At 45.6% G+C, this 26,902-nt stretch overlaps 1 protein-coding gene across 1 annotated transcript in view; it reads right to left on the reverse strand.

Moving 5' to 3' along the window:
* The window catches only part of ME3 (malic enzyme 3), a 97,079-nt gene that overhangs the window by 63,141 nt on the left and 7,036 nt on the right, over nt 1-26,902 (reverse strand). The window lies entirely within an intron of this gene.

The raw sequence follows: 26,902 nt of genomic DNA on the forward strand, positions 1-26,902 counted from the left end.
GGGGGAAGAGGAAGCTGAAGAAGAATAGCTCTCAGTCTGATCCAAAAGCGTGTGGACCATCCTTAATGACTAGCAAAAGCCTTTCTTACTTCTGCAGAGACTGCTCAGGGATAGCTCAGTTGGAAGAGCATGAGATTCTTCATCTCAGGGTTGTAGGTTTGAATCCCACACTGGACAAAAGATTCCTGTATTGCAGGGGGTTGGACTAGATGACCCTCATGGTCCCTTTCCAACCCTACAGTTATTTGATTCTTGTGCTCCATAAATTGGCCTAAAGAAAAGAAGCTCTGGTACAAAATAACACACACACACACACAGTCTTTTAGAAGGAGCGGTGAGCCCATTGAACAAACAAACGAAAACCACAGTTGGAAAGGGTGGGGAAGGCGCGTCAGGAGAGGGGCATACAAAAGCAGTACAACGTGTTGATCATCACAAAAATGTTCCCACATACCAAGCGGGAAAAGACGATTAAAAATAAAATTGGCATGCAAAAGGGATGGGCTACCAACTGTGAGCAGCACATCATAAAAAGCATTGTTAAGTAGCAGTTCACAGGTCCGCAAACATGAGGCATCTGCATCCTGGAAAGCGTTGGCCAAACATCTGCAAATAAAGCAGTCTTGAGGGTTACAGGAGGATTTGAAATCAGGATCCGCTGTGGCCCCACTCCACAACCATCAGACCTCACCCCATGGCCTGCTGCTAGTCTGGCCCCATCAAGAGGACTGGAACATTTAAAATAGGGAACAGACATCATATTGGTTTCTCTGGCTTATATTGTGCTTGCATTCTTATCGGCGCAGGGCTGATAGAAACATTGGGGATATGCGTGAGAAAGATTGGGGCGATGGAATGGGAGGGAAAGGTTAAACACGCCCTCCCCAAGAGACAGAGCTCAGATCAGAACCAGAGCATTCCCCCACAACAGGGTTGTGCTGCTTTTAGAGTTAACAACAAGACAGAGGACATGAGATGCGACTACTGACCATAGTCTATTGCAGACCTCAGCAAACCTCAGTTATTCAATTGGGCTAGCTAGGTAATCAGTGCAGGTCTTTCAAGTTGGGCTCATTTCCTTAACTTAGATGAGATTTTACATCTTTCCCCTACCACCCTAAAGGGGCCACTTCTAGTCTCTGCTTCACTTAACCCTCTTTCCCACCCGCACCCCATGCAATCTGGAAAACAACGCGTTTGATTTCCTTTTTATATTTCACCAGGGGGAAACGAAACATCGTTCATTTTCTTCTCTGTATATCTGGCATGTCTGCTGCATGACTCAGGCATGGAAGCGCTCTATAAATGAACTCCTCCTCTGTTCGAAATGTTAATATTTTCCGACATCTTTATTCATTACGCTGCTCCCTTTCGCCCTCCTCCACACACACACACACAGGATTTTCCATTTTCATCCCAACACTGAACAGTTTGTCTTGCCACCTGGGAAACAGACCACAACAACCCACAATGCCCTAGTCATTCAGCTTTCGTTCCATACCGTTGTCAGGTTACAGGACAAATAATCCCTTACTGGCACTTACTCTTTTTGCAACACTGGGCAGCGAGAGGAAGCCACCTCAGGCAGCAGATGCCCTTAAATTGTTGCTGCTGTGTGTGTGGCATGCAACCTGCCTTGTCCTTGTCCCCCTGCCCTATAAGCTAGCCTGCTGCCCTCAGGTGTGGTAAAGGAAACCTCTCATTGGCCAGGGTTCAAGGAAGATGCCACTGCCAATCTGCTCAGCTTCTGCACATGGGCTAGAGGGCAGCTGGCTGCCTTCTTTTCCTTTGCCTCAGGCAGCAAAGCATATTGGACCAACCCTGTCCCAGTCAGGGCTCATCTCAAAGGCTGTCGCATGGAATAATAATAATAATAATAATAATAATAATAATAATAATTTATTTATATCCCACCCTCCCCAGCCGAAGCCGGGCTCAGAGCGGCTTACAACAATAAAATTGACACAGCATTCTAAAATCAATTCATTTTAAAATCAGTTCAAAATCAAATTAATGGCAACCATTGGGCTAGAGTTCTGTGAGGATTACCAAAGGAGGGGGTCAGACTGTGCCTTGGCCAAAGGCCTGGCGGAACAGCTGTGTCTTGCAGGCCCTGCAGAAAGATGTCAAGTCCCGCAGGGCCCTAGTCTCTTGTGACAGAGCGTTCCACCAGATTGGGGCCACAGCCAAAAAAGCCCTGGCTCTGGTTGAGGCCAGCCTAACCTCCCTGTGGCCCGGGACCTCCAAGATGTTTTTGTTTGAAGACTGTAAGGTCCTCCGTGGGACATACCAGGAGAGGCGGCCCCATAGGTATGAGGGTCCTAGGAAGAGGGAGCAAGCTTGTTTTCTCCTGCTCCTGACTCGAACCAGTGGCTTCAAATTACAAGGAAGGAGATTTCAACTAAACATAAGGAAGAACTTTCTGACAGTAAGAGCTGTTCAACATTGGAACGGGCCCCCTTGGGAGATTGTAGACTCTCCTTCTTTGGAGGATTTTAAGCAGAGGTTGAGTAGTCACAGATGCTTTCGTTGAGATTCCTGAATTGCAGGGGTTGGACTAGATGACCCTTGGGTCCCTTCAAACTCAACAATTCTACGATTGTATAAATCTAAGTCTTTACATGTAAAGCTATATACACCAGGGGTGGCTGACTTTATGCCCTCCAGATGCTGTTGGAGCTCCAGCTTCCATCCACCAGTATGGCCAATGGCTAAAGATGATGGGAGCTGTGGTCCTGTAATAGCTGCAAGGCCACAGGTTTGCCACCCCTTGCAGACATGAAGACTGGCAACATCAACCCTGCAGTGTGGGAATCCCTTGCAGACAACCACAGTGTCCACATGCCTTCATCTTCCCCAGCTGCAACAAAACATGTCTCTCCCACCTCAGTCTCTACAGCCACAGCAGGTGCTGAAACTCTCCAGTGGTTTGACTTCACCTCCAAAGGCGCTCTTCTCCATTGTCTCCCGAAACAGATGGATGGCAACCATTCCCTGATGTACAAAGCTGTCTTATACAGTATACATTGGGAGCTGACTTCTTCTGAGTCAGACCATTAGTGCATTGAGCTCAGTACTGTCTACACTGACTGGCAGAGGCTCTCTAAGATTTCAGGCAGCCCTAGCTGGAGATCCCAGGGATTAAACGCGGGACTTGCTCGAAAGTTCCCTGTGCTATGTCCCTGTGCTATAAAGCTAAAGGAGGAAAATTTCAGGGCACAGAAAGATTTGGCACATGTAGACCTGGAGCTTGCATCCTGCGCGTTGAAAACCCAGGTCAGAGGATAAACATTGGCTGTAATTAGGAAGTCAAACCAGATCCTGATTGTTAATGGACTTGCTGGCTGTCCGGGTTAATTTCAAAGCATTCCTGCTTGCTTCTCCCAGGGGGTGTCTGGGTTGGGATCTAACATAGCTGATGAAAAATGACAGGAAATGTTTCCTTGGGGTGGATCTACTCGTAGGAAATATGTTAATAGCGCAGCCTGCTGCCACCACCACTGGGAAACGCAAAACTAGGCCCCTGAGGCTCCCAGCGCTGCAATAAAAATCGTTCACATGCAGCTTCAACCATGAAAAAGAAGTGAATTATCTGGGTGTTGTTCATCTTGTTCGCAATTTTTGACAAGGGAATCAAACATGTTCAGGCGTCACCTGCCATTGTAAAAGAGGGCTGGTAGTGGAAGCACAGCTGGCATCTTTAACAGGGAGCCAAGGCAAAGAATACTGATTTAGGGGAGGGGAAAACAATGCTGTTTTAACACTGTCTAGGAAGTTAAAAATGTGTTTGAGTCAGTGCATAACGACCTCATCACCAATCAGTAACCCTATATTGCAAGCAGGGATGGGTGTGTATTCAACATCCTGGAAACACACAAGATTCTAGCACTTCTGACACTGATGTGATGTACATTTTTCTCCCTTTACTCCCCTGCACACTTGAAAAGATGCAAGTAAACCCAAGACTGATGTTCCATTGGCATTAACCCAACATGGGCCTTCCAGGAGGTTGTTTTCAATTTGTGGAAATTCTTCCTTCATTGGCAATCACTTGTAGTCGAGTAAGATTGTCTTCCATAAACACGGTTTTAACAATGAGTTCGTAAATGACTGTGGAGGCCGATTCTGGATCCACACATCCTTTCACAGTGGGGACATTGGTTCCCGGGTGGGAGTTGATCCCGGTGAGGGTTTGCCAAGCGTGCCCTCCTCTTAGCACGTTTCTACTCCCTTGCGTTCTGAGTTCGAGTGTCTTCAAAGCCCATGACACCTTTGGTAAGAGGCTGTTCTCCAACTGGAGTGCTCACAGGCCATTTGTGGAACACCATCCCTCGTGAGGTGTTTCTGTCTCCCTTGTTATTGACTTTCAGGAGAATTCTATTTTTTCAAAATTCTGTTTACTCAGGTATTTTGATAGATACTGGCCACATCAGCCCGGGAAATGAATAACTGTGAGGGCATGTGGTTGCTTTTAAACATTTTTTTTTAAGATGTTCTAAAGTGTTAGAAATCTTTTTAGATACTTAAAAAAAAAAATATTGTTCTGTAATAACGTTTTTATGTTTGCCACCCTGGGCTCCTTTGCAAAGAATGCTAGGCTTGCCATGCGTCAGGAAAATTCCCAATATGTCTGGATGTCATGGCAACATGATGGAAAAAGCAGCGGAAACAGCTCCAAAATCACTATTTTGGGGGGAGCGCAACAATTTTGGTGGTCTCCTAAAGAAAGCTCAGCAACTTTGCAGGTGTCAAGAACTTTACTTTTTAAAATACGGCAACCCTAAGGAATGCAAACTCTGCATCAATAGAAGTCTAGTGTCCATATCAAGGGAAGTAATAGTACTACTCTATTCTGCCTTGGTCAGACCACACCTGGAATACTGTGTCCAATTCTGGGTGAAACAATTTAAGAAGGATTTTGACAAGCTGGAGGGCAACCAAGATGACCAAGGGTCTGGAAGCCAATAATAATAATAATAATAATAATAATAATAATAATACCTTTATTGTCATTGTACAACCTGTGCTAAAATCCACACAAAAGTACAATATAATTAAGGCTATGGTGAGAAGGAGGCAAGTCTCTTCTGGGTATTTGTAGGGTAAGACTGCCACAGGGTTTTAAAAAATATCATTTCAAAATGCTTTCCAAATCTCAATTTTTGCCTAAGAAACAAATGAAGAAGTGTGGTTTGATCTTCTCATACTCTGAAGAGTGGCATGGACAGTATTAGTCAGAACAGCCCACTAGCCTCGCTGGAAGCAATTCGGAAAAGGTTACAGTGATGACATCATGGGAAAAGAATTACAAACTTCTTTCAAAAGGAATGCTTCAAACCAGAATGGAGCTGTTTCAGGATCACTAAATGATCCAGTCAGCTATAATCTTGCTTGGGCATATCACTGAACATCCATGGCTGCAAATGGATATTTAGGAAATGTAATACTTTATGGAGAGACCCTTCTATTAGCAATGTCCAGGGTTAAGGGCTGATTCCTATGTAGCCCAACTGATACCATGTGTACACAAGTGATATATATCAGTTTGAAGAAAATCTAGTTTGTAGAAAGACTACTACTACTACTACTAATAATAATAATAATACTAATAAATCTATATTAAGAGCCTCTTCCCCCTTTAACTGGCAGCTCACCTAATGAGGACTGAGCATGTTTAGTTGTTGGAGAAAAGCAAACACATTTCCTTTTCTTGAGTTTGTAGTTAATGCACATGTTACTTTAAACCCCACGAAAGCACTGTGTAGCTCCACCTCTAAAAGCTAAGCTGTTCACACCAGGTAAGTTGTCTACTGCTTTCTCTCTCTCACCTCCGCTCATCTTGTAAATAGTTCCTGCATGAATAAAACCTTCAAACTCCAGAAACTGTAAGTGATTATTCCAATTTAATTTACCCAAGCTGTGACCTGGAGCATCTGGTGGTGGGGTTCCGGATGGAGTATCCTGGAAAGGGGTGTGGCTGGAGCACTGAACAAAAGCAATGAACAGGAACAGTCCATACCACCACATTCCTTGCAACATTCCCTGTTGTTCTCAACAACTGGAATTCAGAAGCAAACTGCCTATGACAGTGGAGGTGCAACATAGCCACAGTGGCCACTTTAAAAACCCTTAATTTATAGCTCTCAGTTCTAAAGCAATACAATATCACACCTTGTTCTAGGACGATGCTCCTTCCCCCAAATTTCTTGATATATCAAAAGATTCTATAAAACAGGTGGTCCCTTCTTTTGTTACTGCACACAATAAATTCTTGCAGAGGACGGTGAATCCATCAAGTTCCAGCCCATCCATTTTTATTTTGCGTCTGTCTTTCTTTTTTTCCTGTTGAATTTCCGTCTTCAGGCACGAACCAGCAATTTGCTCCTGATACCTACAATTTGCAATACGCCTTCAATATCTGCTCAATTGTATCAATTAGGTACTTCTGCTGAGCTGAACAAGAAAGAGAGATTGCACATCGCAGGGAATGGTCCAAAGGCACACGAGACAGTTCTGTCGCTGCCTGAGCAGGGCTGGCGCTGTAAATGGACAGGATGGGAGAAGCTAGCTTGGGGACGAGTCTCAAGCAGCCTGCACGGATAAATTAATATTCCTCTGAATAAACATCCAAAACCGGTGATAAATATTTCTGAAAGTGAAGAATTAGGGTCTTTCCAGGCTGGTGTATTCTGCAACACGACAGGGGCATCTAGCCATTCTTTTTATTCTGCATTTGTCACTATTTGTGTTCCATGATGGGGAGGTTATAAATGATCCAGCTGTCGATGCTATTTGCACCTGCAAAGATTTCTGGGCAGTCACACTGCTTCATTTCCAGTTAGTGCAGATCCTGAAATCCCGTAACTTTTCATGCAAAAATATATATATTCCTGGTTATTTTTGGTCCCATTTTTGTTCTGCTGTAGCCCCTCTGGATAGTAATAATGAAGTAGCATCAGTAAAGCATTGTAGAACAATGTACTGGCATTTGTCTGTCTCAGGAGACAATGGAGTGAACTTCCACAGGTGAAGTCAAACCACTGTGTTAGCAGCACCAAAGTGACCTCCCTGGGGTGCAAGCCTGGGCAGTGTATAGAGAGGTCCTGGGCTGCACAGATGACAAACCTTGCGGGTGTGGTCCAAGGAAAGCAGAGCAATATGTTTTGCACCAGTTTGGCTGCAGGAGTTGCCAGAAGGAGGTGCCATCCAACTGCCTTAGTGGTCAGGGGGAGAAGACTAGGAGGAGGAGGAGGTGTCAGAAACTAAAGAGGTAACAGGGCTTAGTGAGAGGGGAGCAGGGGCAGAGTCTGTGGCAGAGGCAAGTCCAGAATCAGAAGGAAGCCAAGACGCAAAGATGAGTCAGGATGCTGAAGAGGCATGGTCCCTCTCCTGCTACAACAAGCTCCCTTCCCCTTGTCTCCCAGAAACAGAAAAGGCATGAAAAGAGCAGAGAGACTGGTGACACAAAGGCACAGTCTCTGATTGCTTGGGAAGGACCCTGGAAAGGAGGATTTGTAGGGACTTTCAGTCTCGGCAACCGATTCACGGGACAAGTCCTACCAGGGATGAGATACTGTGCTCCTTGGGCCAGACATTCCTCTGAGTCTGTGCAGATTGTGTTCTTGCTAATAAGAGTTAACCCCAACATACACAGTGTGATTTACTGCAGGCTCACTCCTGACAAAAAGAAAATAAGGTTGACCCAATTGGCTGGCTGGGGGCAGGCTAAGGTTGATGGAGCAGCGCCCCATATGGCCTAATGGACCAGGCCTTCACTGCCAACTGGAAGCGAGTGGGGAAACTAAGTGAGGAAAAAGGACAAGGCTTTCTCCTCCCTTCTTTCCTTCAAAAGTCTGGGCTAATTAAGAGTGAAACTACTCCACCCATCAGTTTCCTGAGCTCGACTAATGAAAGTGTTTTCTTTTCGCCTCCAGGGCTGGCTTCAAATCCAGACCACAGAGGTGTGGCAGGCTGGTCAAGGCTGCCGGCTGCCACAGGGATAGCTCACAAAGTCCTTCCATTGCAAATACCTCCCAGGGAGCGATGAGAGGAAGAGGAGAGACACGTGAAGTCCGAGAGCATGGATCCGAAGCTCACACGCCTGCTTCTTACAGATGGAACTCCCTGCATGTCAGGGAGAGAAATAGCTTCTGCAGAAGAAGACAGGTCTGCAAAAATGCTACGCAAGCTTCAGATATTAGTAAAGGAGGAACGTTGCACTCAAGTTGCAATGCCCCTTTATGAAACGGATTTGCAAAATAGGGCAGTGCTGCTAGGCTGAGCCGTAAGATGATCTCACTCCCACAAGATGCAGTGATAAGTCACCAACTTGGGTGGCTTAAAAAAATAAATGAATGATTAGGCAAATTCCTGAATAGGAAGGCTATCGGTGGCTATGAACCAGGGTGGTTGTGCTCTGCCTTCACTGTCAGGGACTGTACACCTTTATAATAATAATAATAATTTTTTATTTATACCCTGCCCTTCCTGGTTCAAAAACCGGGCTCAGGGCGGCTAACAACAAATTTAAAACACTTAATTGTAAAAGCAGTATAAAAACATGAATAACAATAAAATTCAAAGTTCAGAAATCAGTTCGGGGGAAATCCATCTAATAAGCATTAGATAGTCACCAGGGCTAGCTGGCTGAATTGGTCCTACTTGGGCCAGCGAGGAGGCCAGGGGAGAATTAGCTGTGGGGTCTCAGAGCGGGTAATTTTCATAAAAGGGGAGGGAGGGGAAGAGCAGGGAAATAAAAGATTAGGCTGAATTCAAATTAAAGGCCAGGCAGAATAGCTCTGTCTTACAGGCCCAACCGAAGGAGATTAAATCCTGCAGGGCCCTAGTCTCATGGGACAGAGCATTCCAGCAGGTCGGAGCCATCACTGAAAAGGCCCTGGCCCTGGTGGAGGATAGTATGACTTCCTTAGGGCCTGGGACCTCTAAACTATGGTTATTCATGGACCTTAAGGATACCAGGAGAGGCGGTCCTGTAAATACGAGGGCCCTAAGCCACAAAGGGCTTTGAATAACACTTACTGGGAATCACAGGTAGGGAGAGTGCTGTTGCACTCGGGTCCTACTTGCCCGGTATCCCATGGGCATCTGGTCCCTGTGAGAAAGGGATGCTGAACTAGATGGACTGTTGGCCTGATTCAGCATGGTTTTTCTTAACCATACATCATGCACCAAAGGAAAAGAAAAAACATACTGCACTGGGGGTTTTGTTTGCTTTTTTAAGAAAGCAATTCCATCTTTAGAATATGTCAAGGTTTAACTTTGCTTTTTAGGTGAAGGGGCTCCTTGCTGGTACACCCATTCCTCCAGCTCCCATCCCACCCCTCACTTTTGAGTTTTCACAGGATATAGTTTGCCACAACTGTGCAGTTTATGGTTTGTGCAAACCAGTTTCCCACAAACCACAACTAGGAACCTACTTCAAGCCACGGTTTCCAATACCCAAATAATTCCAAATTGTTGCAATTTCAATGCATTAAAATTTGGTTGTGACGACCACTCCTTCTCACAAACGATGTGTTGTGTAAAAGGTAAATACAGGACTATTTCCTTCTATTCCAAGCTTGAGAAAATAATATATATGTATCAGATCTATGAGACATATAGAAAAAAAATCTAGTATAAAAATAAACACACACTCCATTTATTAATGCATTATGTAGCAAACTCTCTTTTCTTTTCCCCAACATAACTGGTTTTTCCCACCTGTAAGGCACCACACATACTTTGAAATACCCATCCAGAAGGGAACCACTAAAATCCCTTGCAGGCTACAGCACAGTAATTCGGAATTCAACTTCTACCAAAACTCTTGCCCACAGGATGATCACCTAATAAGGCTGAAGTATGTGCTGGTTCTTTGACACACAAAAATAGCACAGTCTTTGAAAAGGTCTTAAGCACAACTCTGCACTGCAGGACTCCATGATGGGAGCAAAGCCTTCCTTAGTAAATCAAAAGTTTGTTCTCAAAAAATTAAAATCAGTGCTCTACATTATATTCACTTGTTGCCATTAATCCAAGGGAGGTATTGAGTTCCTAATGGTGGAGGAATGAGATTGACGTGTCAGGTTTTTAGAGAGGTTTCTTCCATTTTGAAAAACCTTCCCAAGTCTGAGAAATTGGGGAAAACCCTTCAGGGACTGGGTGGCTGGCCAAAGCGCCAAGGACGAAACCTAAGTTTTATAGACCTTGTTCGTAGAATCATTCCTCCACCTTGCTTAAAATACTCTGATGCATGTTGGATGACATACAAAGGATGAAGAAGTTAAGGCAGTGATGATACATTGGGCTAGTGATTAACATCCAACTTTCATCTTGGGGAAAGTTGTGGAGAGAAGAAATAAAATTTACAGCATGCTGTGCATTGAAAGAAAATTACATGAAAACGATGTACCGTTGGCATCTAACACCAAGTAAGATTGCAAAAATGTATAAAACTAAATAAAATATGTGTTGGAAATGTAAAGAGAAAGAAGGTACTTTTTTCATATGTGGTGGTCATGTTGTAAGGTAAAAAGCTTCTGGGGAATGATTTATAATGAACTAAAGAAAATGTTTAAAAATACATTTGTTAAAAAACCAGAAGTCTTTCTTTTAGGTTTAATAGGGAAAGAAGGAACAAGAGAAGACAAAAGACTTTTTATGTATGCAATGACGGCAGCAAGAATGCTACTAGCCCCAAAACGGAATGAAGCAGCATTACCAAAAAAGGAAGAATGGCAGACAAAATTGATGGATTATGCAGAAATGGTGAAACTGACAGGGAAGATCAGAAACCAAGAAGATCAAGTATTTGCTAGAGACTGGAGTAAATTCATGGTTTACTTGAAAAACCACTGTAAGCAGTTAAAAACACTGGTAGCGTTGTAATGACATTCGTAATGTGAATTTGACTATGATAAAACAGGGATACATAGTAGCTGGAAAAATTATAATATGCAAAAATAATAATTTTTAATTTAAGAACCCATGGGAGGGAGGGGGGGAAGTCGGAAGGTTCAGGGAACCTTGTAATTGGATATATAGTGGTACCTCGGGTTAAGAACTTAATTCGTTCTGGAGGTCTGTTCTTAACCTGAATGTGTTCTTAAACTGAAGCACCACTTTAGCTAATGGGGCCTCCTGCTGCCGCCGCGCCGCCGGAGCACGATTTCTGTTCTCATCCTGAAGCAAAGTTCTTAACCCGAGGTAATATTTCTGGGTTAGCGCAGTCTGTAACCTGAAGCATTTGTAACCTGAAGCGTCTGTAACCTGAGGTACCACTGTATGTGAAAGATAATATGTATAAAAATGTGAAAACAAGTAAAAAAATTATTATTAAAATACTTTGACGCGAGCAGAAAAGGTTGGGTTTTTGGGTGGCTGGTCAACATTTGGCTACATTGTGTCTCCACAGTTGGGACACACCATGAATCTGGAAATCAGCCACTGGGCATCACTAGTGTGCTGATGTGCCCAGATGCTTGTGGGCATCTCACAGGCATCTGGTTGGCCATTGTGAGAACAGGACGTGAGACCCAATGAGCCATTGGCCTGATGCAGAGACCCTTTTCACGTCCTCATATTCTTATTACTTGGAGTTTAACCCAGAGGCTGATTTCTAAGCTACTCCACCACGACGGACACCATGGAGGAAGGCTCCATCGAACATGGCTTCTCACTGGGCAAGAGGTTGCTTGATGCATGTACACATCACCCAAACTCTTTATGGCAGTCGTCGTGTGGAGGAATCTGGTTACATTCTAAACCAGCCCTAAATGGTGCTAGGAATGTTTGCAGAAGGGAAGACAGTGGTAGATTTGCCAGTTAAAGGTAAAGGTAAAGAGACCCCTGACCATTAGAAAAGGAAGAAGAAGAGTTTGGATTTGATATCCCGCCTTTCACTCCCTTTAAGGAGTCTCAAAGCGGCTAACATTCTCCTTTCCCTTCCTCCCCCACAACAAACACTCTGTGAAGTGAGTGGGGCTGAGAGACTTCAGATAAGTGTGACTGGCCCAAGGTCACCCAGCAGCTGCATGTGGAGGAGCGGTGACGCGAACCTGGTTCCCCAGATTACGAGACTACTGCTCTTAACCACTACACCACACTGGCTCTTAGGTCCAGTCGTGGCTGACTCTGGGGTTGCGGCGCTCATCTCGCTTTATTGGCTGAGGGAGCCGGCGTACAGCTTCCGGGTCATGTGGCCAGCATGACTAAGCCGCTTCTGGCGAACCAGAGCAGTGCACGGAAATGCCGTTTACCTTCCCGCCGGAGCGGTACCTATTTATCTACTTGCACTTTGACGTGCTTTCGAACTGCTAGGTTGGCAGGAGCAGGGACCGAGCAACGGGAGCTCACCCCGTCGTGGGGATTCGAACCGCCGACCTTCTGATTGGCAAGTCCTAGGCTCTGTGGTTTAACCCACAGCGCCACCCGCGTCCCTAGATTTGCCAGTTACACAACACCATTTAAAAGGGAGCAGAGTATCAGGTGACAAGATGGGGGGAAAGGACAGGATTTTCTTAATAAATGCATTCCTCCTACTTAACAGAGATGCTGCGTCGGGGGGAGGGGAACGATGCTTTTCGAGAGATCTGCAAGGAGGAGGATGGCAAAGAGGGGGTTACTGCGTTCAAAGGATGTGCCAAAAATGAAAAAGAACAGCGTCTTGTGTGTGCTGTGGACTGTAGTCTTGCTCCAGAAATAGCTCTGGGGGAAGGTGCCAGCTATTATTAGCATGCGAGCTACTTACCACTTCTTTCAAGCTTATTAAGACTCAGAAAATGAAAAAATACAGAAGCAATAGAAATAATGATGGTGGTGATTTTATTCTTTATACCATGCCCATCTGGCTGGGTCGTTCCCCCCCCCCCAAAGAAAAATGAGGAGGGGAAGTCCTAATGGGTTCTCATTGCCCCACATGAGCACAGCTTCCTCTGTCTTCATAACCAGGGATGGGAAACCTCAGGCCCCGAATGCAGCCCCCCCCAAACTCTATCTGGTCCTTGGGGATATCTCCAGGGCCACCCACACTCCTGAGTCACATCTATTACCAGCCCTGCTTTCCACTGCCCTGAGTGTTTTTGCCTAGCTGGAAAGCCCCTGAACTCTTCATCATTCTGCATGTTTGCCTGGAGGGAGCATAGAGAGAGAAAGTAGCCGACTGGACACGGGTGGAAGTCACGTTTATGGCTCCACACACTTTCCCCTGTGGCTCCGCTCACCACTGGTATGCCCCCCCCCCGAAAAAGTTTCTTAGAAAAGGAATATGGCAACAAGAAACCAAATCTTCAGTGTCATTGGCCCAGCCAGCCCTGTGGAACTCCCTGCCACTAGAGATTCAGCAGGCTCCTTCTGTTTCAACCTGAACTTTTTCTGTGCCGTCAAGCTCACGCAGGCCCTTCAGAAAACATATTTGCATAATAGTAAGGTGACGGTCTCTGATTTAAATTTTTTTAAGTTTCAATTTTTTTAAAAAAATATGTATATTGTTGTAAACTGCTCTTTTAAAAAAAATGATATGGCAGGATATAAATATTTTTATAAATAAATACAAATTCACTCCGCAAAAAAGAAAAAGAAAAAAGATAAGGAATATGGCCCACTCCGGTGTTGGGAAAAAGCACCAAGGCAAAAGCCAGCTCCAGATGGCTGGAATGCAAAACAGGATGTTGTGGTTTACAGATGTACTGTTGGGGAAAAGGTGGAGCCTATTCTCTGTACTGAGCACCGGATGTTAGCTCAGTGTGTCATATGACCTGTGCTGGAAGTACAGGGGAGGAGTTGTGACTCTTCTGATGGAGACTGAAGGGTGCAGACGCATTTCTATGTACTGTTGAGTGACAGGAATAAAACATGTAGAAAGGACTCCTGTCTGTCTCATTTCCCCTCCCTGGGGAGAATGCAGGGAGGGAGAGAAGCAGAGAGAAGCAGAGGGTGTGTTCTTCTCACGACTAATGAGAAGAATCGCCGGGTTTGTTTACCTAGCCTGCCGGGGGTCGCAGACGGACGGTAAACAACAGTATCTCGCTCAATTGCCTCGGGGGAGGCCAGGTACCTCTGCCTGTGGGCTGAAGATACTGACATATGGTAGCAGAGGATGGTTTCGATCCATCGACCTCTGCATGAGAGGCTGGTGGATTGTCCTCCTCTGCTCCAAGGGAGAAGGCAAGCGTCTGAAAGAAGCCAGAGGCTCAACAGACAGCTGGTGGAAAGAAGAGGTGTTTTCCAGAGCAACAAAGTTCAAGGTATGCTGCATTTCGGGCTAAAAGTGTGAACGCAGTTGGATTAATTCACTGGTTCACGGGGAGCTGCGTCTTGGAAAAATACAGCTCCGGGAGAAGAGGCCTGCATTCCACAAATTCTTGTGGTTAAGATAAGATGTCCTATTGAAATGCATTGTTGCTAAGTAACGGAAAGTTGGAAAGTTACTGGCAAAGGGGCTGGACTGTGAGTGTAAGCCTGGGAAAGCGAAACAAAACCAGAGAGTGTTTTGGCTACAAGTTCACGTGCCCTTGGAAGGGGCTTTTCGTAGCAGCCAGAGTTTAGCTGCCAGGTGCAAAAGACCGTAAACAACTTGCAGTTTGCTGCGTGAGAAAGGAAAAAACAACTGTTGGATTTTACAGTTTGTTTGACAGTGTGAGCTGGAGGCTTGGCTTCAAGATGGATGCCAAGAAAGGGGGAGGTTTGCCTTACCCACCTCCCTTAACCAATGACAATTATTCATCTTGGTCTGTAAAGATGAAGGCCCTGCTGCAGAATCAGAGGCTTTTTGATGTAATTGAAAACCCCATCCCTGCAGCACCAACCGGAGGTTGGGAATCACGGAACGTGAGGGCCAGGACTGCTATAATTCTGTGTGTCTCAGATGATCAGTTGGTGCATGTTCAGCATTTAGAAAATGCGAAAGAGGTTTGGGACACGCTGCGTACAACGCATCAGAGAGATGCTGGTTCTTCAGCGTTGCTGTATTTTGAGAAGTTGACCAATCTGAGACTTGCGCCTGATGGAGATGTTCAAGCGCACCTGACAGAAATGAAGTTTCTGCATCAACAGATGGTGGAACGCAATTTCCGTCTTCAGGAGGAAGTGTTTTGCTTCATGATGATAAACAGCCTTAGCCGCACCTACAAGGTTGTTGCCAGTCAGCTTGGTTCCCTACCGGCTGCGCAGCTGACCGCGGAGAGAGTTTGTGCTGTGGTCCTGAATGAACACGACAGACTTGCTGCACTGGAAGAAAAAGACAGGGGGAGGGAAGAACAGAGTTCTAATTCCCCCACTGATGATGCTACTAGGGAGCATGGTGTAGCATTGAGTGCTGTCCGATGCTACAATCGTGCACAGACTGGGCATCTACAGCGAAACTGTAAGAAGCCACGCCAGTCAAGAAGAGCAAAGAGCAGCTCTACGAAGCCTGAGGCGTCAGGCAAAAGCCGTACCAAGTGCCAGGTGAAACCTGCAAAGGCTATGATGGCGAAAGGAACCACGCCAGATGTTGGGAACGCATTCATAATCGACACGGGCTGTACAAAACATTTGTGCCCGCACAGAGGACTATTTTCGACGTTGAGGAAGCAAAGCTTCACTGTGAAACAGCCCAACGGTCAGGAGCTGGAAGCAACCGGAATTGGGACTGTGTATCTTGAGAGTCTGAACTTGACTATAAGTGATGTTTACCTGGTTCCAGAACTGAGATTTAATCTGCTGAGCGTGTCGCAGATTGCAAAGAAAGGACTGAAACTGTCCTATGATGCTAAAAGCTGCAAGATCTACAAAGATGGAGAACTGTTTCTTACTGCCAAAGAGAAAGATGGACTGTATTTGTTGACTTTTGATCAAAGTGATTACATGAAATGTAATTCTTCTGTTTCTAACTAAATCTCTCTTGCAGGTGTGACCAGTGTGAGCACCAGGAAGGTGACCAAGACCAAGAAGGTCGACAGAGCATTTCAGCGGGTGTATGCTGATGTGATTGGTCCTCTAGAACCATCTAGAGGCAAAGCAAAATATTACCTTTTGTGTGTGGATTGTTTCACTAATTATTCTTGGGTTTATATGATGGAGAAACCGCAAGAAACTTTAGAAAAGTTTCAGGAGTTTTGTGACAAGGTTAAAATTGTGCATGATGCTAACATTGATTGTCTTTTCACAGATCACAAGCAAGTTTTTCTGTTACAGAAGTTTCAGAAGTTCCTGGATGGAAAAGGGATAGACCACAAAGTGGCAGTTTCGCAAGAAGCGTGGAACAGGGGGGTCTGTGTTAGAGTGAACAAAGAATTGCAAAAGGGGATGAATGCGCAATTGCTGAGTTCACATTTGCCACATGAATATTGGGCCGAATCGCTAGCGTCCTATCTTCATGTGTGGTTGAGAAAGGTCTCAACAGAGTTGGGATGTTCTCCTTTTGAGAAGCTGTTCAATAGAAAACCTTCTGTTGCCTATTTTAAGGTTTTCGGGTCTCATGTGAGAACAGAAGCTCCAGGTGGAGTAAAGAATGCCAGAGGCATTTTTGTGGGTTATGAAAAAGGTCTCTACAGAGTAATTTTGTCTGAATCTGGTCAGGTGATTCTCACAAAGTTCCTAGAGAGTGCTCCAAAGCAAGAGCGGATAGTACAGACATTTCCCACAGGAAACGATTCAGATGATGATGATGTTTTTTCTGATGTCACAGATTACAGTGGTACTGACGATGACAGTGATAGCTCAGAGAGTTCAGTTGTAACAGTCATTGAGAGAAAATCTCACACAATGGATAGGCCTTCACAGATGGAGGAAGAACCACTGTTTACTATTGGATCTGGTTCTCCTAAGAGTCCAGAGGCTGAACCAGTGAGCAGAGATGATCAGCACCTCATACGCAGGTCTGAGAGAGTTACAATGGGTGTACCACCAAAGAGGTACTCAAAAGAGTTTGCTAACTTAGCTGTTGCATGTGTTGCTATTGTTAACAACTCAAAGCAGGTTGAAGCAGTGTCTAAGTCAGAGACAAAGACACAACAGAGAGTAGCTAGCCAAGGTAATGCAGAAGCACTCATTCCTTGGAAGCCAGACAACCAGAGACGTACACTGGTGAAACCAGTGGTGGGGAGTTCCAAGGGTGGAACTGAAACAACAGGGGACTGTTATATGTATAACAACTGTTTGTTCTCTTCTCTGGATAATGTTTTGCCAATTGATGCTTTGGGGGGAGGATGTTGGGAAAAAGCACCAAGGCAAAAGCCAGCTCCAGATGGCTGGAATGCAAAACAGGATGTTGTGGTTTACAGATGTACTGTTGGGGAAAAGGTGGAGCCTATTCTCTGTACTGAGCACCGGATGTTAGCTCAGTGTGTCATATGACCTGTGCTGGAAGTACAGGGGAGGAGTTGTGACTCTTCTGATGGAGACTGAAGGGTGCAGACGCATTTCTATGTACTGTTGAGTGACAGGAATAAAACATGTAGAAAGGACTCCTGTCTGTCTCATTTCCCCTCCCTGGGGAGAATGCAGGGAGGGAGAGAAGCAGAGAGAAGCAGAGGGTGTGTTCTTCTCACGACTAATGAGAAGAATCGCCGGGTTTGTTTACCTAGCCTGCCGGGGGTCGCAGACGGACGGTAAACAACAGTATCTCGCTCAATTGCCTCGGGGGAGGCCAGGTACCTCTGCCTGTGGGCTGAAGATACTGACATCCGGTGCATGATCATTGTATGCACCAAAGAAGTGAATGCTGGCTCAGCCATTAGCCTCACTCTTCCTCCCCTGCTCTAGGTGGGGTGTCCACGCCTTCCCATCCAAACTGGACCAGAATGAGCCAGCACATGCACCACCAGAGGTTGCCAACAGGCTGCAGAGTTCATTTAACCACGGAAGAGCAAGGGAAGGGTTGTAGCTCACTCGTAGAGCACTTGCTTTGGCATGAGACTCTTGATCTCAGGGTTGTGGGTTCGAGCCCCACGTTGGGCAAAAGATTCCTGCATTGCATGGGGTTGGACGAGATGACCCTCGCGGTCCTTCCAGATCTGCCCGGACACTGAGGTCCAGTGCCGAGGGCCTTCTGGCGGTTCCCTAGCTGCGAGAAGCCAAGTTACAGGGAACCAGGCAGAGGGCCTTCTCAGTAGTGGCACCTGCCCTGTGGAATGCCCTCCCACCAGATGTCAAAGGGAACAACAACTACCAGACTTAGAAGACATCTGAAGGCAGCCCTGTTTAGGGAAGCTTTTAATGTTTAATAGGTTATTGTATTTCAGTGTTCTGTTGGAAGCCGCCCAGAGTGGCTGGGGAAACCCAGCCAGATGGGCGGGGTATAAATAATAAATTATCATCATCATCATCATCTACAATTCTATGAAAAAGGTCCCCGCTTCAGTCCTTAGCATCTCCATGTAGGAGAGACGGCTGCCACCACTGTATGAAAGCCTTTCTGGCAACATAGGAACCAGAGAATCTGCCTTATACGGAGTCTGACCATTGGGTCCATCTACCTCAGCCTTCCTCAACCTGTGGGTCCCCAGATGTTGTTGAACTAGCAAGCTAGCAAGGCCAGAGCTCAGGGATGATGGAAGTTGTAGTCCAACAACATCTGGGGACCCACAGGTTGAGAACCATTGATCTTGCTTCTCTACTGTCTGCACTGACGGGCAGATTTCAGATGAGAATCTATCTGGAGACGCCACAGAATGAACCCAGGGCTTTCTCCATGTGATGTAAACACTCTGCCACTGAGCTGTGGTGCTTCTCTCAGGAATACCAGAAGCGAGCCAGAGGTCCTTTGGGTAATGTTTATGTTGCTGCTGCATTTAAGTACGAAACATCTCTCGTCAGAAGGGCACAATAAACAAACTCATTTGGAAAGACTTACAGGATTACATGGGTTCCTTGGTTTAGAATCTAGGAAGATTGTGGGAGTCTAGTTAGGGCTGAATGTTTATCAGTTTCTGGGAAGCGATTTGAGACGTATTTTATTGCTGCTTCTGTGCTTTGTATTGTCTGCTCTTTCATGCTTTTTAACAGTTTCTACGCAGCGCAGAAAGGAAGTTTACGGCTTCTCATTTTTATTTGCTGGCAGATGTGCAAAGAGCTCTTTGAAGACAGGCTGGCAGGGCAGAAATGAATTAATAAAAGTATCCGGGCACTATATAATTATGCAGTTCAAGCAAGCAACATTACGTATAAAACCAGCCAAGGCATATCTAGTAGCACAAAACAATCGTTTCTTCAAGCAACAGAGCTTCTGTGTTGTATACCACCCTATGATCTTCGAATGAAGGGCTATATATAAATTTAATAAATAATAATATCAGCAATGTCCTTTGCACATGTGGTGATCCTAGGTCAGCTTTCATCCGTCAGACATTCTGGACTACAACTCTCATAAACTCCTGCTTCCCAGGTTGGAGAAAGCCATCTTAGATACATACAATTTATTGCATTATATTTGCAATGCAGGAACACGGAGAAACGAGCTCTGGCCTTCACCATCAGGGCTTGCTCTGAGCTCTCAGGTGCCAACAGGGTTTTCTGGGCTCAGTACATTGAATGTGGATTGGGGCCCAGACAAATTAAGTTGGTCTCACTGGTGCTGCAATCTGCAGGATGCTCAGCTGCCCTATAAGCAAAGTAAAGGAAATTTGAGGGGTTTTTAAAAGGGGAAGAGGCAAGAGATTGGGGTTCTGTGCACAGGACTTGCGCCTTGAGTGTTCTGGGCTGTCTTTTAACAACAACCCTGGGTAAAGGTAAAAGGTAAAGGACCCCTGGATTGTTAAGTACCATCAAATTTGACCATGGCGCAGGACACTCATCTCTGCTTTCAGGTTAGGGAGCCAGTGTTTGTCCACAGACAGCTTTCTGGGTCATGTGCCCAGCATGACTAAACCGCTTCTGGCGCAACGGGACACTGTGATGAGTGCCAGAGCACATGGAAATGCTGTGTATTTTCCCATTGCAGCGGTACCTATTTACAGTGGTACCTTGGGTTACAGACGTTTCAGGTTACAGAAGCTACAGGTTACAGACTCCACTAACCCAGAAATAGTACCTCGGGTTAAGAACTTTGCTTCAGGATGAGAACAGAAATCGTGCAGCAGCGATGTGGCGGCAGCGGGAGGCCCCATTAGCTAAAGTGGTGCTTCAGGTTAAGAACAGTTTCAGGTTAAGAACGGACGTCCAGAATGAATTAAGTTCTTAACCTGAGGTACCACTGTATTTACTCGCGCTGGTATGCTTTACAACTGCTAGGTTAGCAGGAGTTGGGTCAAAGCAACGGGGGTTCACCCTGTTACACAGATTCGATCTGCTGACCCAGGCTTCCTCAACCTCGGCCCTCCAGATATTTTGAGACTACAATTCCCATCATCCCTGACCACCGGTCCTGCTAGCTAGGGATCATGGGAGTTGTAGGCCAAAAACATCTGGAAGGCCGAGGTTGAGGAAGCCTGTGCTGACCCTTCGACTGGCAAGCCCAAGAGGCTCAGTAGTTTAAACCACAGCGCCACCCGCATCCCTGATTAACAGATACAGTAGGTCACAACCTCCATTTAAAGCACTTATACCACTTTAACAGTTATGGTACCCCCAAGGAATCCTGGGAACTGTAGTTTGTTAAGGGTGCTGGAAACTGCAGCTCTGCTAGGGGTAAACCACAGTTCCCATGAGTCTTCGGGGGAACTGTTAATGTGGTTTAGACATACAGTGGTACCTCAGGTTACATATGCTTCAGGTTACTTATGCTTCAGGTTACAGACTCCACTAACCCAGAAATAGTGCTTCAGGTTAAGAACTTTACTTCAGGATGAGAACAGAAATCGTGCTCCAGCAGCGTGGCGGCAGCAGATGGCCCCATTAGCTAAAGTGGTGCTTCAGGTTAAGAACAGTTTCAGGTTAAGAACGGACCTCCGGAACGAATTAAGTACTTAACCTGAGGTACCACTGTATGGGCCAAGACACGAGGATTTTCAGAATTAAAAAAACACACCCAGCTTAACACACCAATCTGATTCTTCATGGGAGCCATCTGGATTCCTGCCAAAGGAACAAAATGCTCTTTGCAGCAACTGCTGTTGCATGTGACTCTGGTTTGAGCTAAACAAGAATGCAGCAACAGAGTTTCGCAAATAAAGTCTAAATGATGGTCTCGTCCGCAAGTACCCTTGATGTCAATCACACTGCAGTTTAGGCAGCAGGATCTGATGAGGCAACACATAGGAATTCTGGCAATGCCTAAGAAATAATCTGAGACTGTTTATTGCCTCTTTCCACGGGGCTGCAAGTATTCCCCTTCCCCGCCTCCCCCCTTTCGCCAATCCTTTCCAGCTGTGACACAGCAAAGAGCAGAAATCTCAAGACCCTAATTAACCCAGAATGAAAACACCCACCATGAGTCCCATGTCATTCTCCATAATCCTCTGCTCTGCAACTAACTTTTAACAGGTCTGAAGGGCTGCAAAATTGTCTCCCTCAGATAAGTTACACCCACATCACACACAAAGGGGTCTTTAATCACCTCCACCCCCAACACAGGCTCTTTCAAGGCCCCCCCCCTCAGGCACCCTCAAGAGCTCACCCTCAGGAGCTCACACAGTGATAGAGCCTCTATAGCTATTTGCAGCACGAAAGAGGGAATTAAAGGGTATTTTGCCTGTGTCCAAGCTCAGGAAGAGCTGGAATTCACAAGAACACAAGAAATTCACTGGAATTCTAGGAGACATCCATAAAAAGGTAAAGGGACCCCTGACAGTTAAGTCCAGTCACGGATGACTCTAGGGTTGCGGCACTTATCTTGCTTTACTGGCCGGCGTTCGTTCGCAGACAGTTTTTCCAGGTCATGTGGCCAGCATAACTAAGCCGCTTCTGGCAAAACCAGAGCAGCACACGAATACGCCGTTTACCTTCCCGCCGGAGTGGTACCTATTTATCTACTTGCACTTTGAGTTGCTTTCAAACTGCTAGGTGGGCAGGAGCAGGGACCGAGCAATGGGAGCGCACCCTGTCGCAGGGATTCGAACCGCCAACCTTCTGATTGGCAAGCCCAAGAGGCTCAGTGGAATTCTAGGAGACATCCATACTCTACATTTAAAACACTGTGATACCACAGCCATGGCATTCCCCCAAAGAATCCTGGGCGCTAGAGAGACATAGCCCAGCAAAGCCCCAAGGGCCAGACCAGGGCCAGATTTAGGTTTGATGAGGCCCTAAGCTACTGAAGGTAATGGGGCCCTTTATATGTCCAGCTGTCCTTTGTCAACAACAAATTGTTGCTGTTTTTTTGTGTTGAATATGTGCTATATGGTAAATTATAGACCTAATAGGTATCTATTAGGTATCCCATGGACTGCAAGAAGATCAAACCTATCCATTCTGAAGGAAATCAGCCCTGAGTGCGCACTGGAAGGACAGATCCTAAAGCTGAGGCTCCAATACTTTGGCGACCTCATGAGAAGAGAAGACTCCCTGGAAAAGACCCTGATGTTGGGAAAGATGGAGGGCACAAGGAGAAGGGGACGACGGAGGACGAGGTGGTTGGACAGTGTTCTCGAAGCTACTAACATGAGTTTGACCAAACTGCGGGAGGCAGTGGAAGACAGGAGTGCCTGGCGTGCTCTGGTCCATGGGGTCACGAAGAGTCGGACATGACTTAATGACTAAACAACAACAACAAATAGGTATCTAAAGCTATTTGCACGTAACAGTCCATGCAGAATGTAAGCACCCTATATATAGAAATGAGCAAAGCAGTGATATTTTAGGGAGCAGGCTAGCAGGCGGCGCCCATTACTTACATCATGGGAGCCTACACAACACAAAACACTGTTGCTGTATGTAGCTTTTATTTTATTTGTTTTTTTATCTTATATTTTGGAAATGTACATCCAGGGTTTTTTCCTTTAATTTTTTTGGAGGCCCTCCCAAGAGAGTGGGGCCCTAAGCTACAGCTTGTTTAGCTTATATGTAAATCCGGCACTGGGCCAGACAGAGTGGCCCCCGCTACGCCTCAGGTTCCCCAGCATGACTCTAACAAACATATATCTCTGCATAGCTCACCTATAATTGTATTGGGATGTGCCTTCTAATTGTGAGCTGCTGCTGGAGCCCATCTAGGCTGAAAAGAACAGCATGTCTAATAAATAACCCCCACTTACTTCCTCAGCAATTAGCATCCAATTAACAATTGCCATCGCCATGCTGTTCACAGCTTTGCCGTTTCTGCAAAGCTGTGCAGTTTCCCATGCATAAGGGGTTTTCTGCTGCTAAATTAAGCACAACTGGCAAAGCCCTCCTCCCTATGAGCAGATCTCTTCTGAGAAGCCATCCCAGGCACAGTTCCTCAGCAGTGACTATGAAATCAGCCAGAGCGGCTTCCAAGAAAGATGGGCTTAGGTGTTAACCATAAAAAAGGATGCATTTGGCCCTGGGAAGGGTGGCAGGGTGCAAATCTGGCCCTCAGGCTGAAAGTGGATTCGTACCTACGACACAGGCCTTAAATCCAGGCCTGTTGCACATAATCTGTCAATTGGAATGCCTGGCGGTGGCGTTTAATCGTTCCAACCAAGTGCTGAGTCAGCACCACCACGGGGCAGAGTAGCCTTGGGGCTGGTTCTCACTTGCCGCCCTACCACCCCGCAAGGAGCTGAGTCATCGCTCAGCTCTCAGAGGATGTAAACACAGCTGCACGGGCCTCATCCACGCCAAGATCTCCAAGAGGTTTTTGCATTGCGCAAGACTTAATTCCTTTCTTGCAGAGATTCCAGATGAATTGTGGTGCCCTGGAATCCTGTGTCCAGTTCTGGGCACCACAATTTAAGAAGGATACAGTGGTACCTTGGGTTAAGAACTTAATTCATTCTGGAGGTCCATTCTTAACCTGAAACTGTTCTTAACTAGAGGCGTACTTTCAGTAATGGGGCCTCCTGCTGCTGCTTCGCGGCCGCCACACGATTTCTGTTCCCATCCTGAAGCAAAATTCTTAACCCGAGGTATTATTTCTGGGTTAGCTGAGTCTGTAACCTGAAGTGTCTGTAACCCGAGGTACCACTGTATTGTGTGTTTCTGTGAACCGCCCTGAGACCCCCGGGGTATAGGATGATATATAAATTCAATAAATAAGCTGGAATGTGTGCAGACGAGGGTGACCAACATGATCAAGGGTCTTAAAACCAAGCCTTATGAGGAATGGTTGAAGGAGTTGGGTATGTTTAGCTTGGGAAAGAAGAGATGAAAGACGGAGAGAAGATATGAAAGCCATCTTCAAATATCTCAAGGTCTGCCATGTGGAAGAGGGAACAAGCTGGTCCGGAGCGTAGGACCCGAACCAATGGCTTCAAGTTACAAGAAAGGAGATTCTGACTATAAACATCAGGCAGAATTTTCTGAAGGTAAGAACTGTTAGACAGTGGAACGGACTCCCTCAGGAGCTGGTGGACTCTCCTTCTTTTTTAAGCAGAGGTCAGATAGCCATCTGCCATGGATGCTTTAGTTGAGATTCCTGCATTGCAGGGGGTTGGACTGGACAAACCTTGGGGTTCTTTCCAACTGATTCAATATAGGGAGCTCAGTCCTGCTTGGTCACACTCTCTCACCCCCTCCCCTCGCAGACCAACTATGACATGTGGGTGGTCCAAAATTGGCCCATGGGGTGGGGTTAGGGAGATCAAAATCTAGACTAGATGTCCCTCAGGGTCCCTTCTAAATCTACACTTCTCTGATTCCATGAGACTTCTTCACTTCCTGGAGCCTTTATGATGGGCTGGTTCATAATAGCCAGCAACCACCTACAATCACCACCACTTGTGGTAGCATCTAGGAGGATGCACTGCTGCCCCCAAGCTCATGACCCGGCTGTGATCACACAGAGGCATCCATTTTAACAGCTCGTATTTCCGCACAGTGCAGGAGTGGGGGGACTTTTTTTTAAGCCCGAGGGCCACAGCCCATCCTAAGCAACGTTCTGAGATGTCGCATAGCAGGTGCAATACTGGGCAGCGCAATAAGCTAAAACAAAAAGCTTAAAAACTATGGAATAAAAGGAAACATCTTGGCAGAATTAGACTGATCCCTGTATTGTATAAATATAAGTTTGTAGGGAGGTTAAAAGAAATTATATAAGAAATATGTAACTGTATAATGGATAGATAAAGTACAGTGAGATTAACTGGAAGTCAGTTTTAAATTTCTTCTCTGTAAGTTTTAGAATTGTGTTCAGTATCAGGCGTATGTATGATGATAATTATATTAATCTTCTTGTATCTTATAGTGTGGTGGTTTTTTTCTGTTATTTGTTTGTTTGTTTGTATGTTTGTTTGTTTACTTGTATGTCTGTTTTCTCATAAATTTATTTTAAATTAATAAAGATATATTTAAAAAAATAAAAAATAAAAAAGCTAAAAACCAAGCCAAAACTCATGTCAACAATCTACATATCTGGATGGAAATGCCTAAACAAAAGCCTTCTTAGCAGGTGTCGAAAAGAGCGCCTGATGTCAAGAGGCAGGGAGTTCCAAAGTTTAGGCGCTGCCACGCTAAAAGATCAAATACGGAAGGTGTATTATGTGGCGCACCTGAAACAGTGCCCATTCTGCAGATACATATAGGGTAAAGTGTTCTTATCAAGGTTATGTAAGAAGCATTAGCATTCACAGCATGAACTTCAAAAACAGAGAGAATGGATTCCACTAAGGACAGGATTTGGCCTTCGGCCCCTCTGCTGAAACATTTTCTTCCTTCCTTTCTTTTTTCTAACCACCCAGTGAACGCTTCCAGCAGCAAGAACAGCTCTCTTTTGTGCTCCATCTCTGACAACTCAGCCCTCAAAGATTTCCTCTTGGCCACCACGGACTTGACCCGCCCTGGCAATGGCCTTCTTTGAAATGCCAATATTCATGCATCATGAGCGTTGCCAACAGCTTGGAAAGGAAAGGACTCTGTGGTTCACTTAGCCCAATTTTCTAAATTGCACGCTGACATCATTTTTAATTTATTTTTATTTTTCATAAAATGAGATGATAAAAACGTTCAGTGCAGCAGTGGAATTTTATTTTATTTTTGAAAAAAATATGAATATTGCAGGCACGTGGTAATTCGTCTATGAACTAAACTGGTCTTTGAATTATCCCTAGGGTCCATAGAATAATAATTGCTTGGAGATCCTAAACTAAGCTAGGTAGTATGTGTGCCTGTGTGTGTAGATACCATCTCTTCCTCAATGTGGACTACAACTCCCATCATCCTTTGCCATCGGCCATCCTGGCCAGGGCTAATGGGAGTCCAACAACTTCTGGAATATATCAGGTTGGAGAAATAGTAATAATAATAATAATAATAATAATAATAATAATAATATATTATTTATACCCCGCCCATCTGGCTGGGCTTCCCCAGCCACTCTGGGCGGCTTCCAAAAAAATATTAAAATACTGTAATACATCAAACATTAAAAGCTTCCCTAAACAGGGCTGCCTTCAGATGTCTTCTAAAAGTCTAGTAGTTGTTGTTCCCTTTGACATCTGGTGGGAGGGCATTCCATAGGGAGGGCGCCACTACCGAGAAGGCCCTCTGCCTGGTTCCCTGTAACTTGGCTTCTCGCAGTGAGAGAACCGCCAGAAGGTCCTCTGTGCTGGACCTCAGTGTCTGGCTGAATGATGGGGGTGGAGACGCTCCTTCAGGTATACTGGATCGAGGCCGTTTAGAGCTTTAAAGGTCAGCACCAACACTTTGAATTGTGCTGGGAAACGTACTGGGATGTAGGTCTTTCAAGACCGGTGTTATATGGTCTTGGCAGCCGCTCCCAATCACCAGTCTAGCTGCCGCATTCTGGATTAGTTGTAGTTTCCGGGTCACCTTCAAAGGTAGCCCCACGTAGAGCGCATTGCAGTAGTCCAAGCGGGAGATAAGCAGAGCATGCACCACTCTGGCGAGACAGTCCGCAGGCAGGTAG

This window comes from Podarcis pityusensis (genome assembly GCF_964106645.2).
Source record: "Podarcis pityusensis genome assembly, chromosome: 4".
In the NCBI taxonomy this organism is placed as follows: domain Eukaryota; kingdom Metazoa; phylum Chordata; class Lepidosauria; order Squamata; family Lacertidae; genus Podarcis; species Podarcis pityusensis.